Here is a 17,216-nt window from a genome sequence, read left to right on the forward strand (position 1 = left end):
GCTTGGTTGTCCTGGGGGATTTTAACATCCATGCCGACACGACCTTACAAGGGGCAGCTCGAGACTTCGTGGAAAGCATGGCCTCCATGGGGCTGTCCCTGAATAAGTTTGGCCCAACTCATAGCCACGGACATGCCTTAGACTTGGTGATTCTCATTCAGAATCAGACCGGACACGGGCTAGAGCTCAACGTCGAGCCTACCAAGTGGCAATGGCGACAGCGAAGAGGGCCTTCTTTGCTGCCTCCATTGCATCTGCAGAAAACAGCAGCAGGAGACCTTTTCAGGTGGTTCGCAATCTATCGGAACCACCTGCACCACCGGGACCTGGTAAGGACCCCAAGATCTCCTGCAATGCTTTTGCAAAGTTTTTGGAGATAAAATCGCTCAGATTCAGAAGGAGGTATACCCCACCGTGGGAGCAAGGCCAGGGCGGGAGAGTGCTAGAGTTCTGTCTAGTCCTGTTACATGGGATCAATTCCAATCTGTTACCTCCGAGGATGTGGACAGGCTGCTTGGACAAGTGAAACCGACCACCTGTCTCCTTGATCCTTGCCCATCCTGGCTGATAAAAGCGAGCCGGGAACGGCTGGGCGATGGGCTCTGCGGGGTGGTGAATGCTTCCCTCTGTGAGGGAGCCTTCCCAGACCTGCTGAAAGAGGCGGTCATTAAACCGCTTCTTAAAAAAAATCTTTAGACCCAGCCAATTTGGCCAACTATCGCCCAGTCTCAAATTTACCATTCTTGGGCAAGGTGATTGAGCGGGTGGTTGCCAAACAACTCCAAACACGCCTGGAGGATGCGGACCATTTGGATCCCTTCCAATCGGGATTCAGGCCTCACCATGGGACTGAAACTGCCTTGGTCGCACTGGTTGATGATCTCTGGCGGGCTAGGGACAAAGGTGAGAGCTGTTTCCTAGTTCTGCTGGATCTCTCAGCGGCCTTTGACACCATCGACCATAACATCCTTCTGGACCGTCTAGAGGGTCTGGGAGCTGGGGGCACTGTTATACGGTGGTTCCGCTCCTTTCTCCTGGGCCGTGTCCAGAAAGTGGTGGGGGGGGGATGAGTGTTCAGACCCCTGGGCTCTCACTTGTGGGGTGCCTCAGGGTTCCGTCCTCTCCCCCATGCTTTTTAATATCGATATGAAGCCGCTGGGAGAGATCATCAGGGGGTTTGGGCTGGGTGTTCATCAGTATGCAGATGACACCCAGCTCTACCTCTCCTTCAAATCAGAACCAGTGAAGGCGGTGAAGATCCTGTGTGAGTGCCTGGAGGTCTTTGGAGCATGGATGGTGGCTAATGCATTGAGGTTGAATCCTGACAAGACAGAGTACTGTTTTGGGGGGACAGGGGGCGGGCGGGTGTGGGGGATTCCCTGGTCCTGAATGGGGTAACTGTGCCCCTGAAGGACCAGGTGCGCAGCCTGGCAATAATCAACTATTTTACTTTTAAAAGACAACTGAAGGCAGCCCTCTTTAAGGAAGTTTTTAATGTCTAATGCTGTACTGTTTTTAATATTCAGTTGGAAGCCGCCCAGAGTGGCTGGGGAAACCCAGCCAGATGGGTGGGGTATAAATAATAAATTGTTGTTGTTGTTGTTGTTGTTGTTGTTGTTGTTGTTGTTATCACCACAACATGTGCCCTCTTTGAGGGAGGATACGCTTTAAAAATGCATTAGGTTGGGGGGAATTGCTTTTAAAAAAATGTTTATATATAGGCAAAACCATACACACACACACAGAGAGAGAGAGAGAGAGAGAGAGAGAAAGAAAGAAAGAGATTTGCATGAAAATGCTGATTAATTTTCATGAGCACTTTCAAAGAAAGAAATGTAAAATAATTTGGAGAACTGAAAAAGTGAGAGAAACCAAAAATGACACATTTGCCCATCTGTAGTGGAGTAAAGGGTGAAAGTCCATTATCTGTACTGCAGCAGTGACCATGATTTCTATAAAAAAACCATAAAAAACCTGCATGTGTTTTGCCTCTCCCAAGATGCCATCTTTACTCAGTGCTCTTTACAATCTCCACACAGGTCTTCTGCTTTGTGAATCACCAGTGGCAGAGCCTGGTTATTAGATATGCCCCGTTCCATTCTCCAGGCGGTGGTCTTTGTGAACCATCTTACTATTGAGAATAACCTGCTCTCCTGCTGGGTAGTTAGACCTGCATGCACACAGCCTCACCATCTCTGTCTCACACTGTAAAAGAGGTCTGCCTTAGTTATTGTCTCTGTGTCCTGCCCTTCTATCGATTCAGACTGACTTTCAACTTTAAAAGCAGAGGTAACCGTTTCTGACAATGCCAGTAAATAACTGCTTTTGATGCCGTTTTCCTGAACTATCCATGAATGAGGTATTCCTTTCCCCTGTATAAGAGATTTAAGGAGAGTTGTTAAGTGCTAGGATTATATGATGGCTCCATCTAGAAATTGGATACCCAATTGGCTAAGAAGTGGGGTATAGTGTTAATATTTTATCCATCTTTTAATACCACTTTATGTAGCATTCCAGAATAGACAGCTTGCAGGTTAATCCATTGGTGAACACAGACTTCCAGTTGAGGAATGAACAAGTTTAGAATTGAGCAAAGTATCCCTCCTCACAAATCACCACTGCATTCAAGGCCATTTTTTCTCAATTTGGGGGCTGAGGTGGAGTTATTTGAATGTTTTCAGCAGCTGTGGGTCCTTACTATAGCATCAGTTTCTTACTGCCCCAGTATTCCTGAATGCAGGAAAATACCATTTGATGCAGCTTGTGGTTGTAAACAGTTCTGCTGGCTGATTAGCTTATGGCCTACTCATGCTCTTCTACTAAAAATGATCCCTAGAAGGATGCTAACCTATAGTCCTAGGCCACACTGACCCCATACATTCAAAGTACTTTATACAGTCCCTGCACAGAGCTACAATTCCAGTAGTGGGTCAATCCCAGGGAACTGTAGGAACTGTAGCTCTGTGAAGGGAATAGGGGCCTCTTGATAATTTTCAGCACCCTCAACAAACTGAAGCTTCCATAATTCTTTGGGGAAAGCTATGACAGTTTTAAGTGGTATCATACCATTTTGAATGAATGTGGCTCTAGTCAGGCATTCTGCATGTGCATAAAACCTACATGGCAGCACAGCACGATAAACTCTGCCTCTTGTTGCAATCCCCATCATCCTCCAATTAACAGATGCCATACCCTCCAAAATTTCTCCAATGAAAATAGGGATGTCCCATTCCCAGTGCTGGATTTACATATAAGCTAAACAAGCTATAGCTCTCTTGGGTCCCACTCTCTTGGGGACCCAAGAACAATTTAAAGGGGGGGGGTCAAACTGGATGTACATTTCCAAAATATAGGATAAAAAACAAATAAAATAAAACCTACATACAGCAACAGTGTTGTGTGTTGTGTAGGCTCCTGTGATGTCAGTAATGGCCCCTGCCTGCTAGCCTGCTCCCTAAACTATCTTAACAATTATTTGACTATTAATATACTTCTTCTTAATTGTATTTCAGTTCAACAATTACTTTGATAAAATACATATTTTGTTACGTGCAAATGGCTTTATATAGCTGTTAGGTCCATAAATTACCATATATCATATATTCAATACAAAAAACAGAGACAATTTGTTGTTGACAATGGACAGCTGGATATATACCTTCAGCAGCTTAGGGCTTCATCAAACCTGAATCTGGCCCTGCCCATTCCATAATGATAATTTTACTATTTATACCCCACACATCTAACTGGGTTGCCCCAACCACTCTGCCCCACAGCTTCAAACATATATAAAAACATAATAAAATATTAAACATCTTTTAAAAAACTTCTCTATACAAGGTTGCCTTCAAATGGTTCAGGGGTCAGATAACTCCATAACCTCCAACATTTCTCCAGTGAAAATAGAGACATCCAAAGGAAAAGCAGGACATTCCAGGATCAAATCAGAAACCGGGAGGGCTTCCCTAAATCAGGGACATCCCTGGAAAATAGGGACAATAGGGAAAAAAGAGATACATGAGGTTTGAAGTGGGAGTGTCCTCTCTGCAAGCAGGTTCCCCATGCATTTTAGACACCTGCCCTCAAGAAAGGTAACACAGATGGCTACAGCCCATGAATCCCTGCTCTTTCCCTGCTCCCTGGTAGGTTTTAAGCATGATCAGAAAGCCCAAATATGTAGACTGACATTCACTTTTCCCTGACAGTTGCCCATGTAGTCACATGTTGAATTGTTTTCTTGTAGCACCTTGTGAGCATGCAAACATCCAGTGCCATATTTTAATTTAAAAGAACATTAAAATGAAGTTAGGAATTATGAAGTAAAACAGGAGTAGTGAAATATATACACTATGACCTTTGTTTGCCACTTTTGTTTTATTAGTACAGCAGTACCCATTCTTTGTGTTGTAATTATTTGATTGTAGACATACGTAAATATGCACATGAGCTCTAGCAGCATTTAATTTTTAAAGAAAAGGATAAGAGGAATGAAAACCAACCCATATTCATGAACTGTATAATAAAAACAGTGGTAACAGCATATTGCCATGGTACAACATCCATTTCCTCCCGCAACACACAGCACACTTAGCTACAAGTTCACACATATTGAGACCGCAGTTCAAAATTCAGGGACACATGAACATGACATTTAAACACAGCTCACAAAAATGGTGAGCACTTAACACTTGGATAATTCCAATGCAATCCCCTTCATCATTAAAAAATATATACCTCAAAGCTGAGTTTCCGAAGCAAGTGCTCTAAATTCTAACAAGCCACATTTAAATTCTGAAGATTTGCCAAGTTGCAGTGTTGCGTAAAAATTAAACTGCATATTCCAGTTGATGGAAGTGGGTATAGTTGGTGTTTTGGGCCCAGATGATGATGTTCACACTGTAAATAAATATTTAGAACATGAACTTCCCATCTCCATATGAAGAATATAAGAGCAGCCTTATTGGATCAGAGAAAAGTGATGCTATTCCTGTCTGCTATTCTCACAGCGACCAAACAGATGACTAGGAGAAGCCCACAAACAATACATGATACAAGCCCTCATTGACCCCTGGCAATTGTTGTGTGTTCAGACCCAGCTTGGTGCCCTCTAAATGTTTTGAACCATAGCTCCCACCACCTCTGACCATTAATCACACTGACTTGGGCTGATGGGAGTTGCAGTTCAAAACATTTAGAGGGCACCAAGCTGGAGAAGGCTGATCTATGTTTACATGAGTGGTTCACCAGGGTTTGTACCCGGGTCTTTCCGCATGCCAAACATATGTGCTACTGCTGCCCATCTTTTCCTAGTCTCAGATGCACCCCCCTCCCCAAAATATCTGGCAATATGACTTTTACTTATTTATTTTAGTTGGCAAATTGAAATTGTATTCCTAAACAAATGTCTCTATCTTCTAATTTCTTCTTCAGACTTTTTTTAAAAAACTGAGCATGGGAGGGGAAATAGCATCACATTATTAATCAAGCTTTCTATTCTAGACTGCAGAATATATATTGAAGAATGGTGATGTAATATTGCTGTTCCAAAGGCTCAGAGTTATGTGTACTCATGTCTGCAAACACATAATAATAATCCTGGGAAACATCACAGAAGTAAATCTCCCACTATTACTGCTGTATAGGTTATAGTCACACAGCAGGCATAGAGTACATATTTTTGTATTGCTCTTTCAGTGACCAAATTTATGCTGCTGTGACAGCATTGACTTTAAGGGCCTTTTTTGCTCATATGTCTGATTTGCTGGGTTTAAATAAAGCATTTTATTTTTTGTGCTCGCACTTGAAAGGCCAATATTAAGGAAAGCACAACTTGGGGGTAGAAGTGAAAGAAAAGTCCATTTTGATTCCCTCAGTTTCTCATTTTCCCAGTCTTCAATCTAATTCTCCACATTTCTACAGCAATTTGTGAATTTACATTTGAAAAGAGGTGATAAAAATTCCTCAGCACTTTAGTGCAATTTTCTCTCAATAAACTCACTTTTGCATGTTGTTTTGACTAATACACACCTATTATTCATTTTTCTGTTATCTTGACTAATAGATCCATTTTGGGGTGTAAGGTGTGCTAGGGGAGGAGATTTACTCTGATGGGGGACACATCACATATCAGATCCAGGAGAGTTAGGAAGAAACAGATTTTCTGGATCCATCCTGTTATTTGTTCTCAACCACTCAGCGGCTTTTGATACCATCAACCATGGTATCCTGCTGGAGTGACTCTCTGAACTAGGGGTGGGTGGCACCAGTTCCAGTCCTACTTGGATGGTCATTCCAAGGGGGTGTTACTTGGGGAATGCTTTTCAGCCCTGTGGAACCTTCAGTGCACACTTTCCATTTCAATGCACACTTTCCCCTAACATATGCATTAAAAAGCCTTGTTAAAGAACTACATCACAAAATTTGTCCTATTGAGTAAGTCCTATTGGATTCAGTTGGGCTTACTCTTGACTAAGTGATGTGGGATTGCAGACAGCTCTGGAATGAGTCCAGGAAAGTATGGCAAAATTTTATTGATAAACATTTCTCTTCTCTAGGCTATTTTCACACTTGTGTCTCTAAAACAACTCATTGAGATGTCAACTGGCAACCCACTTCTTTCTGGTATCCAAGTACCAGAGGGAGCCATGTTTATTTATAGCTCCATCATGTGAGTTAGTCTGTGATGGATTATGCAAAATGTTATGGTTTGTATCCCAAGGCAAGTTCATCCCCTGTGCAGAATTTGCATGACTCTGTGGAACAACGCTGTTTCCTTCTAAGCCTGGCTAAAAGGGCCCTCATACTTCATCTGATGGTAAAATAAAGAGTCCTGAACTAAAACCTCAATTCTTTTTTTTTATTTCACTTGCCATCAATCTAACAGTGAATAGGAACAGAATCCGTGGCACCACTAACCATGTTTGGGCAATTGTCAGGGCCTCAGTGTTCCAGTGGGACCCATCTCCGACATCAGAGCTGGGCCCTCTATTGGCAGCTGGGCATGTGAACTGACCATCGTTGAAATTTTCCACAAGGGCCTCATTGTAGCATCACTCTGGGACATTGTGAGGAAATAGGTGGCAGTTCTCAGTGGAGAGCTGAGAGCAAAACTACATGAAGGACACTATATGTAATTAAAATGGCAGACAACTTGCACGTGCCTGCTGCAGAGCACAGCATTGCTGCTGCCATCCCTGCTGTCACCAAAACCATCAGGAGCAACAGATAAGCCTACTGGAGAGGGGAGCAGCTACCATGTTTCTTCTTGTAACTGAAGCAGAACAACAGCAACCCAACAGCAACAGCAACCCAAGTCTGAGACTTTGCGTATTCCTCCTATTAATGTGCCATTTCAAGACTTTGCGTATTCCTCCTATTAATGTGCCATTTCAAGAGTGTTTATGTTTGAATTATGCTTTACATAAAATATCTCTGCAAGTGGAGAGCTAGCATGTCAGGAAGAACCATATATTTATCGCTACCATGCTATTCTTTTCCACGCAGGGAGTTTGTTTTTGTGGGTAGGTTTGGAAATATGCCCCGCCCCACGGCCCAATATCCTTTTGCAGCCTAAAAATGGCACACTCCAGGAAAAGCTTTTGGTTGTTTTTTTTCTACTTTCACATACCAATCCTTGTTGGCATGTAATGAAAAAATAGAGTACCGCCCCATATCCCTACTTAATGTGGATTACAAAATTTTTGCTGATATTTTGGCTAAAAGATTGAAAAAAGTCCTAAATGGGATGATACATAAAGACCAAGCAGGCTTTCTCCCAAGCAGATATATGTCAAATAATACAAGAAACTTGATCGATATTTTGGAAAAATTGCAAGCGGATATAAACACAAAAGCTGTTTTGATATTTATTGATGCGGAGAAAGCCTTCGATAATATCTCTTGGAGCTTTATGATGAAAAACCTACAAGGGATGGGGGTGGGAGAAAGGTTTGGAAATGGTATAGGCGCGATCTATTCAGAACAAAAGGCAAAATTAATAGTGAACAATGCAGTTACAGAAGAAGTCAGGATAGAGAAAGGGGCACGACAAGGCTGCCCAATCTCCCCGCTGCTTTTCATTTCTGTCTTGGAGGTCTTGCTGAATATGATTAGAAGGGACCAGCAGATCCAGGGTATACGGGTCGGAGCTAAACAATATAAACTTAAAGCGTATGCAGATGACCTAGTACTGACACTAAAGGAGCCAATCCCTAGTACCAATAGAGCGTTGAAAATAATAGAAGAATTTGGTCAGGTGGCAGGTTTTAAATTGAACAAATTAAAAACGAAGGTGTTGGAGAAGAACATGACACCAATTGAGAAGGAAGAGTTTCAGAGGGAAACAGGTTTATCACTGGTTAAAAAAGTGAAGTACCTTGGGGTGAACATGACCTCAAAAAATGTTAACCTATTTAAAGACAATTATGAGAAGTGTTGGTCAGAAGTGAAAAAAGATCTTGAAATCTGGACCAATTTGAAGCTTTCCTTGTTAGGGAGAATTGCGGTTATTAAAATGAATGTATTGCCAAGAATGTTATTTTTGTTTCAGACGTTACAAATTATAGACAAGATGGATTGTTTCAAGAGGTGGCAAAAAGAAATTTCTAGATTTGTCTGGCAGGGCAAAAAGCCCAGAATAAAATTCAAAATTCTTACTGATACTAAGAGCAGAGGGGGGTTTGCCCTACCAGACTTTAAGTTATACTATGAAGCAGCAGCTTTCTGCTGGATGAAGGAATGGCTACTTCTTGAGAACACCGACATATTGGATTTAGAGGGATTCGATAATGCTTTTGGGTGGCATGCATATCTGTGGTATGACAAGGTTAAAGTTCATAAAGGTTTCAGAAACCATATTGTTAGAAAAGCATTATTTAATGTCTGGATGAGATACAAAGACTTGCTGGAAAGTAAGACCCCCAGGTGGCTGTCGCCAATGGAGGCCAAAGCCTTGAAAAAGTTAAATATGGAATCTAAATGGCCAAGATACTCGGAGATCTTGGAACAAGAAGGTGACAGGTTGAAATTGCAGAGTTATGAGAAACTTAAAGATAAGGTGCAGGATTGGTTACATTATTTTCAAATAAGAGAGGCCTATAACTTGGACAAAAAAAATGGTTTCCAGGTGGAAAAATCAAAGTTAGAAACAGAACTGTTAGAACCCAATGCTAAGATACTGTCGAGAATGTACGATTTGTTGTTGAAATGGAATACGGAGGAGGAAACGGTTAAATCCGCTATGATAAAATGGGCACAAGACATTGGTCATAATATTATGTCTGCTGACTGGGAACGGTTGTGGACCACCGGTATGAAATTTACGGCGTGTAATGCCTTAAGAGAAAATATCATGAAAATGGTTTACAGGTGGTACATGACACCAGTCAAGCTTGCAAAAATCTATCATTTGCCTGATAATAAATGTTGGAAATGTAAAGAAACTGAAGGAACATTCTTTCACCTTTGGTGGACGTGCCCAAGGATTAAGGCGTTCTGGGAAATGATCTATAATGAACTGAAAAAGGTATTTAAGTATACTTTTTTGAAGAAACCAGAGGCCTTTCTCCTGGGCATAGTCGGCCAATTGGTGCCAAAGAAGGATAGAACTTTTTTCATGTATGCTACAGCAGCAGCAAGAATACTTATTGCAAAGCATTGGAAGACGCAAGATCTACCCACCTTGGAAGAGTGGCAGACACAAGTGATAGACTATATGGAACTGGCAGAGATGACCGGCAGAATCCGAGATCAAGGAGAGGAGCAGATGGAAGAGGACTGGAAGAAGTTTAAAGTTTATCTACAAAAATATTGTAAAATTTATGAATGTTGAAGGCTCTGAAAATGAAATGAAGGGGTTCTAGCGGCTAAGATAAATAAGATTGAAAAGGGAGGGATAAAGGTTTAAAACGAATAATGAACGATCTTGCTGATCAAACTTTTTAAAGTAGAATACAAGAAGGGAAGGCGGGTGGAAGTAAAGAGAATAAGGTTTGGAAAGTTATTAATATAAAAAAGTGTTCTTTTTATGCTCTTTTATCTTTGTATTTTTTTTTTGTTTTTTGTTGTTGTTGTTGTTGTTGTTTTTATTGCTTTTTTGTTTGGATTTCTGTTTATTTTTGTTGATGTTAAATTTTTGAAAAAATTCTAATAAAATATTATTAAAAAAAAAAAAATAGAGTAGAGTGTCATTGTCACCAGTTGGTGTTTACAGATGGTTCTCCTTCAAAGTGTGAAGTTTGCCTTAATAAAACAAAAGGTAGCCAAAGGAGAAACCAAGCTTGGAGTTGTTATGTTTTATTGGGAAATATATCTATTGTTACAATACTCACCGGAGATTGAAGGAATTTTGGAAGAAATGTACAGCGCAACATTGAAACAGACATCCAAACACATTTCCCTTGATGTCAGGCTTCAGGGAATCTGACCCCTCCCCCGGTGTCAGCCAGTAAGCAGAGAGACAAGAGGAGTTCTTACCAAGTAATTTATTCCATAGTTCACAGAGAGAGATGAAGGAATGCAGACTCCCTAAAATAATGGCGATGCTCTGAATAAATCCAACCCCCTCCATCTCTCCTAATCTACATCATCCTTGTTCTGGCTAATCTGAGTTTTCTGCCTCTCAGCCTTCTGTTCTGCTTACCTGGTTCTGGGAGAGGGAGGGTCAAGAATGCTCTCCAAAGACTGTCTCCTCTGGTGTTTCTGCTTCCTGCTGTTCCTCTCCCAATATTTCCCAGCTTCTCCCCTCTGCAGCCTCTGAGCTATGGCCTTCTGCAAACCACTGTTCTAAATCTATACTGTCCTCCTCTTCTTGGGAAAGTTCAGGAAGGGGGACGGTGGCCCCCACCTTTCCTCCTCAGTCAGGTCCCTGATATTTGACAACCTTGCCATGCAACAAATGAACCAAAGTTCTGAACTGGAAGTCCTCTTGAAATGTGAAAGATGAGAGACAGGATCACTTTCTTCAAATTCCTGTAAGGATGTCACATCAAAGAGTGAAAAGCTTTGTTCTCTGTAGCCCGAGATGGCAGAACTAGTTCTGATGGACTTCAGTTACAGAAAGGTAGATTTATGGCTGAGTATTAGGGGAAACCTCTTGACGGTAAGAGCAGGTCAGCAATGGTACTCATTGCCTAGAGGATCTCCCTCAGTGGAAGTCTTCAGACAGAGGCTCAAAAATCACCTGTTGGAGGATGCTGTCACTCTGAGTCTGCTACATCAAGGGAGGGACACAGGACGTTGCCTTAGACGAAATCAGGCCATTGATCCATATAGCTCAGTATTGTTGGTACTTACTGGGTTCTCCAGGGTTTTAGGCACAGGATTTTTCCTCAGCCCTACCTGAAGATGCCAGGGATTGTACCTGAGCCCTTTTCATGCAGAACACTTGCTCTTCCACTAAGTTATGACCCTACATGTGTTGGAATTGTATTGTATTCAGAAAATATGCTCGCAGGTAAAAAAAGAAGAAGAAATCACATGATCCATGAAAGGTAGACGAATGACGCCATAGACAGCAGAAGCATACGCAGAAAGTGGAGAACAAGGTGGGGTGGGGGCAATTTACATTTTGCATTTAAGAGGCAGGCAGGGAAGATGATGGCCTACAGTTCCTGTTCAGTTGTGTTTTTTTCTTGCTCAAAGAGTTGCATTATACACTTTGGTTCCATCCAGCGTGATAAAGCGACAATTGAGTCTCTGAATCTGGCTCAGCAGCTTCTCTGCTGAATAAAGATGTTAGAAAGGAGGCTGTACAGTGGTACCTCAGGTTACATACGCTTCAGGTTACATACGCTTCAGGTTACAGACTCCACTCACCCAGAAATAGTGCTTCAGGTTAGGAACTTTGCTTCAGGATGAGAACAGAAATTGTGCTCCGGCAGCGCGGTAGCAGCAGGAGGCCCCATTAGCTAAAGTGGTGCTTCAGGTTAAGAACAGTTTCAGGTTAAAAACAGACCACCGGAACGAATTAAGTACTTAACCCGAGGTACCACTGTACTGGAGGAAAAATGGACAAGTTTTTCAAGTCAGTGACATTGAGGGATTGTAAAGCATCTGGGTTAGAGGCCCTTTTGCTGACAAAAAAAATAAATAAAATCTGTCTATCTACTTGATTTCCATCCCCCCCACCAAACTCTCCCAGATTGTTATTACAGTGACCTTCATCTGTTAAACACAATCCTTTGTTCCGTAATATTTCCAGCAGTTTCTTCCTGCTGCTTTATAACTCCTCTGCAGTTACGAAATGAAGGCCATAGGACATGCTGGCAGTTAAGAAGGCACTACAGCTGCAGTTCAGAATCATTTTACCTCACAGGAAAATACTCACACATTTCTTGTCTATTGCCAGTGAAAGGTTCAAATGCTAGACCTGAACCACTGAAGAAGCGTTTAATAAACTCTTGGCTTCTGATAGTTGCACCATCTGGTTTCTATAATGGCTATATTTATATTTATCTCAATGTAGCAGTTTTGGAGGTAGTTTGCTTTTTCACAAGGAGTTACCCTAAATCCAGGGGGAAAGGGATGCTTTTAGACTTTGGATGGAATTCTTACAAATTATTTTCTGAGAATCCCCCCACTTTTTTGAATCTGCTCAGAAATGTGCAGGAACAACTGCTTTATACTATTATCATTATCATCATTATTTATTATTATTTATAGGCCTTGCCCAGCCTTCACCATGGGGCCCCACAACAGGTTACAGCAGTTTTAAAATACAATATAAAAACAGTAAAACAGGATGGGTCCCAAAAGATAAGTTTCAGGTATGAAAGGATAAAAATAAGCATCTTCAGCATGCAACGGAAACAGTGTAAGGAAGGTGTCTGACATTTATCTGTGGTGAGGGAATTCCACAACCTAAGGGCTACCACAGAAAATGTTTTTGCCCTGGCAAAACCCCTGAGAGCAAAGCAACTATCAAATGTATCAGAAGCACTTCTGTTGCATACATTTTAATTGAAACTTTTCATCATATAATTTAACCAAAAACAAACAAACAAATCTAAGTAATAATAAAAAAACAAAGAAAAGGAGAAAGAGGGTAAAAATACAAAGCCCTCTTTCAAAGGTAGATCTTAACCCTTGTCTCATACAGAAGGGGGCGGACCATCCCAGCTCTCACCTCCCTTTCATCTTCCAGCCTCCCACTCTGGGAGAACTTCCCTTCCTCGCCTCTCACACAGGGTCTTTCAGCAACCATCCATCACCTTCCTGTGCATATCCTCATTAACCCGCTTTATTGGCCGAGGGAGCCGGCGTTTGTCTGCAGACAGCTTCCGGGTCATGTGGCCAGCATGACTAAGCCGCTTCTGGCGAACCAGAGCAGCACACGGAAATGCTGTTTACCTTCCCGCTGGAGCGGTGCCTATTCATCTACTTGCACTTTGCTGTGCTTTTGAACTGCTAGGTTGGCAGGAGCAGGGACCGAGCAACGGGAGCTCACCCCGTCGTGGGGATTCGAACCGCTGACCTTCTGATCAGCATGTCCTAGTCTCTGTGGTTTAACCCACAGCTCCACCCGCGTAGAGGACACCAAAAAGCAAAACAAAACATAAGCAAGAGCAAAATAGATAAAGGAAGAAAGAAAAAGAGAAAAGGCAGGAAGAAAAAGAGAATAAAAAAGAAAGAGGAGATAAAGGGATAAAGAGAACTTCAGGTTCTCTGACTGTCAATTATATATAAAAAGATTATTCAAAATATTCAAAGTGTCCACTCCAGGATGGTATTCAGCTGTATTCCAGGCTAAATAGTCAGATGTACTTTCTATGAGCCTAAAGTCTCCAGCTTTCCATGCCTGCAGGCAAGACCTCAGAGACCATTTGTATCACACCTATGCCATGCTCAGAGCTTCAAAAGTTCATTTAAAAAAGGAACTAGTTCAAGTTCAAGGTGCCAATAAAGGAACTAGTTCAGTTCACAGTTCAATTCAAGTTCATCCAAATGATCCTCAGTGATTATTCCTCAGCATTCGGAATGTTGAAAGCTGCTGTGCTGACGATAAAATATACACGTGATGATTAAGAAAACATCAAAATACACACATAACAGAATGTGACTTGTATAATTTACAATTATTATATCTAAGCTTAAAGTCACAGAGAGTGCAAAAAGTAATAAACACACATGTAAGAGAAAGAAGTTGAAGTTGAAATAGAAATGATTCAAAATTCTATCTTCAAGTGAACAATTCATGTTTCGTTCCCCTGACAATTATGGGAACTGCTTTTTAGCATAGTTTGGATGTTTATGAACTTTTTTTTTAAAAAAAAAAAACTTCATTCAAATGAACTAGTTCATGGCAAGCAGTGACCATGTTAGCCCTTAGGTGAGAGTAATGTTTAATCTTTGCTAGCCATGTGTTAAACCTGCTAAGTATTAAACTTGCGGACCTTGTTTCATATTAGCATTCTCTGGAGTCCACCATTCCCCTCTGAGAAAATACCCTTTGAAATTTCAATCTTCCAGGCAAGCAGCAGCCACCTCAGAAAACTCAGCTCAGTTTACCGGAACAAACCAGTCCCTTCAAGCTGTACAATCTGCAGATCAAAGAGATTATTCTGGTTCTTGGGAGTCGTCTCTTTAAAGTTTCACTTCAACAAGTAAAGAGCAATTTGTCAGATCCTAACATCAATCAACTGGGATTATGTACACATATCTAATGTCTACTGTTGACTCATGGCAAAAGGTAATCCACAGCACTCTCCAAAAAAGAACGCAACTCAGATAGTCTGAGAAAAAGGGTCTTTTTTGTTCAACAGGTTGTCTTGGGCTTGATTCAGGCATGGTCCAAGGTTGTCAACTTGAAATGGAACATCAAGCAGACCTCTGGGTAGGGACACTCCCCAAAGAAAACCTAATCCAGCTAATTTGCTCTTCAATCTGAGATTCTGAAGTTCTTTTCAAAATAGGTTGGGGTTTTTGACTACGTCAAGCTTCTTCATCCTTATTTTACCTCCTTCTACCATTCAACTCTCTCCACTCACACTTTACACACTGAGATTTTTATTATTGATGCCATAGCTTTTGCTGTAGCAAAATTTAAAATAATTCTAATGCACTTCATTTCCCAGCTTTCCTCAAAAGAACCAAAATACAAAGCTAATATGGGGTTTTCTAGATCAGGAAGATGCAACTGTGACGGAAAAGTTTGTTTTGCTGGGCAGGTTGGGTCACCAAGTGTTTTCTTTTTCCCTGCCAGCAAACGGTTAATGAACGGCAGCTTCTTATTGGCTGGGGTTCCAGGAGAGGGAGTTGAAAAGGGGCGGATAGGAGACAGGTTGGGAGACAGGGAGTGAGAGGAGAGAAAGTTGGTTCTGGGTAGAAACATCCACTCTGAGGAATATATCAAAAGCTACAGAAAGGAGTCTCTTAGCTTAGTGTGAAGGACGGTGTGTGGTGTCCTGTGAGAGTGATAGGCCAAGAATTAACTGGGAGGCTGAGGCTGAGGCAGAAGAAATAGAATCTGGAAAGATACAGTCTACTTAGGTCTCATTTCAGTCAGGAGGGGAGAGATTCTGCTACATAAGAGAAGACTCCCAAACCCGTTAAGATGGGTGTGGTGATCCCTTTGGCTCTGTTACTTGTACTGTCAGGAGTAGGGTTATCAAAGGGCAGTGTAACTGACAGGAAGTATCACCTTGTTTAAGAACCAAAGTATTAAGCGGCAACAGCTGTGCAACAACTGAGAAAGAACTGAAGTGAAATAACTGGGAATAAGTTGAGCATTTACCTTTTAGTCTAAGAACTTGTAACATCTACCTGAAGCGAAGTAACTGAACATAAGCAACTGAAGTTTATAGGAAGCTGTGCTTGATTAGAAGCCCATAACATTAGTTAGATTTAGTACAAATATTATTAGGTGAACAATTACCTGAAATAATATTATAACCTGAAGTATCCTTTGTTTTACCCACTTGTGTCATAAACTTCCTTTGTTTAATAAAATATTTCTTGTTATTTGATCAAATCCTGCATGAGACTCCAAATCATTAATTTTCCCTCACACAAGTCTCCCACAAGATAATATGGGGTAATTTGTAGAAATTCGTGTAATTGGTGTACTGTGAGGTGGGTGCACTATATTTAAGTGAGGGCTGGCCCAATGGCACCAGAAGAAAAAGTGTCATTGTGCCATTTGCACTCCAACTTCCACCAGTCCCAGCACATGACCAATGGTCATAGATTATGGTCCAGCTGCATGTGGAGGGCTATGAGTTCCCCATCCCTGTTCTCGATGGTGTCTCATCCAAGTACCAGCCAGGCTGAAACCTGCTTATTTTCAACAAGGTTGCCTTAAGACCACAGCTTCAAGCTTCATTCATAACTACCTTAAACCACACTTGAATTGGCAGCCAAACCAAGCTAGACAAAGAGGCACAACTTTAAAAATAATCTGCACCAGGGGTGGGAAACATAGGGCTCTCAGGAGACTGTTGTTCGGCTCAGTGGCATAGCGTGTGTTGTCAGCACCCGGGGCAAGGCAAGTAATTTGCACCCCTAACCCATGGATTTGCCCCCCCTAACCCATGGATTTGCGCCCCCTGACCCTAACCCCCAGATGCTGCGCCCGGTGCGGCCGGCCCCCCCTGCACCCCCCACGCTACGCCACTGGTTCGGCTCCAGATATCATCAGCCCTAGTCAGCATGGCCAATTATTAGGGATGACAGAAGTCAAGAGTCCTACAACGTCTGGAGGAGCCTAGGATCCAAGCTGGGCCATATCCAATTTAGACCTACAGGTGTTATTGATTCTGCCAGCCTGCAGAACCAGCCGCAGTTCTGATTGCACAAAAATATCTTTTATCTATGGATTTCCATGCCTGCAACCTGAGACTTGTGTGTAACCAAAGTAAATGTCTGTAACAATCAGGGACCGGTTGAATATTTGCCGTTTTCCTTCCTGCAGAGCTGCTTCCCTCCCACTGAATCCTGCTTAATGTATTTGCCTGCACATTCCACACATGGTACTGTCTCCGCCCTCCTGCTAGATATGACTTTCTGTGTATGCGCTGGGAATTGATTTCCCTTTGATTTACTGAGTACGAGAGGCTTTGCCCTCGTAATGCTCCTGCTTCTCACATGAGACTTTGACACGTTTCATTGATTCCTGCGCCGTGTGTGCTGTTCATTTCCTTCTAATTGAATTTAGGGGCTTGTTTTTCTTGGTCCAATTATCTTTAATAACTCTATTTTTTCAGATTGTTCTTCATTTGTTC

Source organism: Podarcis liolepis (assembly GCF_965112155.1).
Source record: "Podarcis liolepis genome assembly, chromosome: 3".
NCBI classification, from domain to species: domain Eukaryota; kingdom Metazoa; phylum Chordata; class Lepidosauria; order Squamata; family Lacertidae; genus Podarcis; species Podarcis liolepis.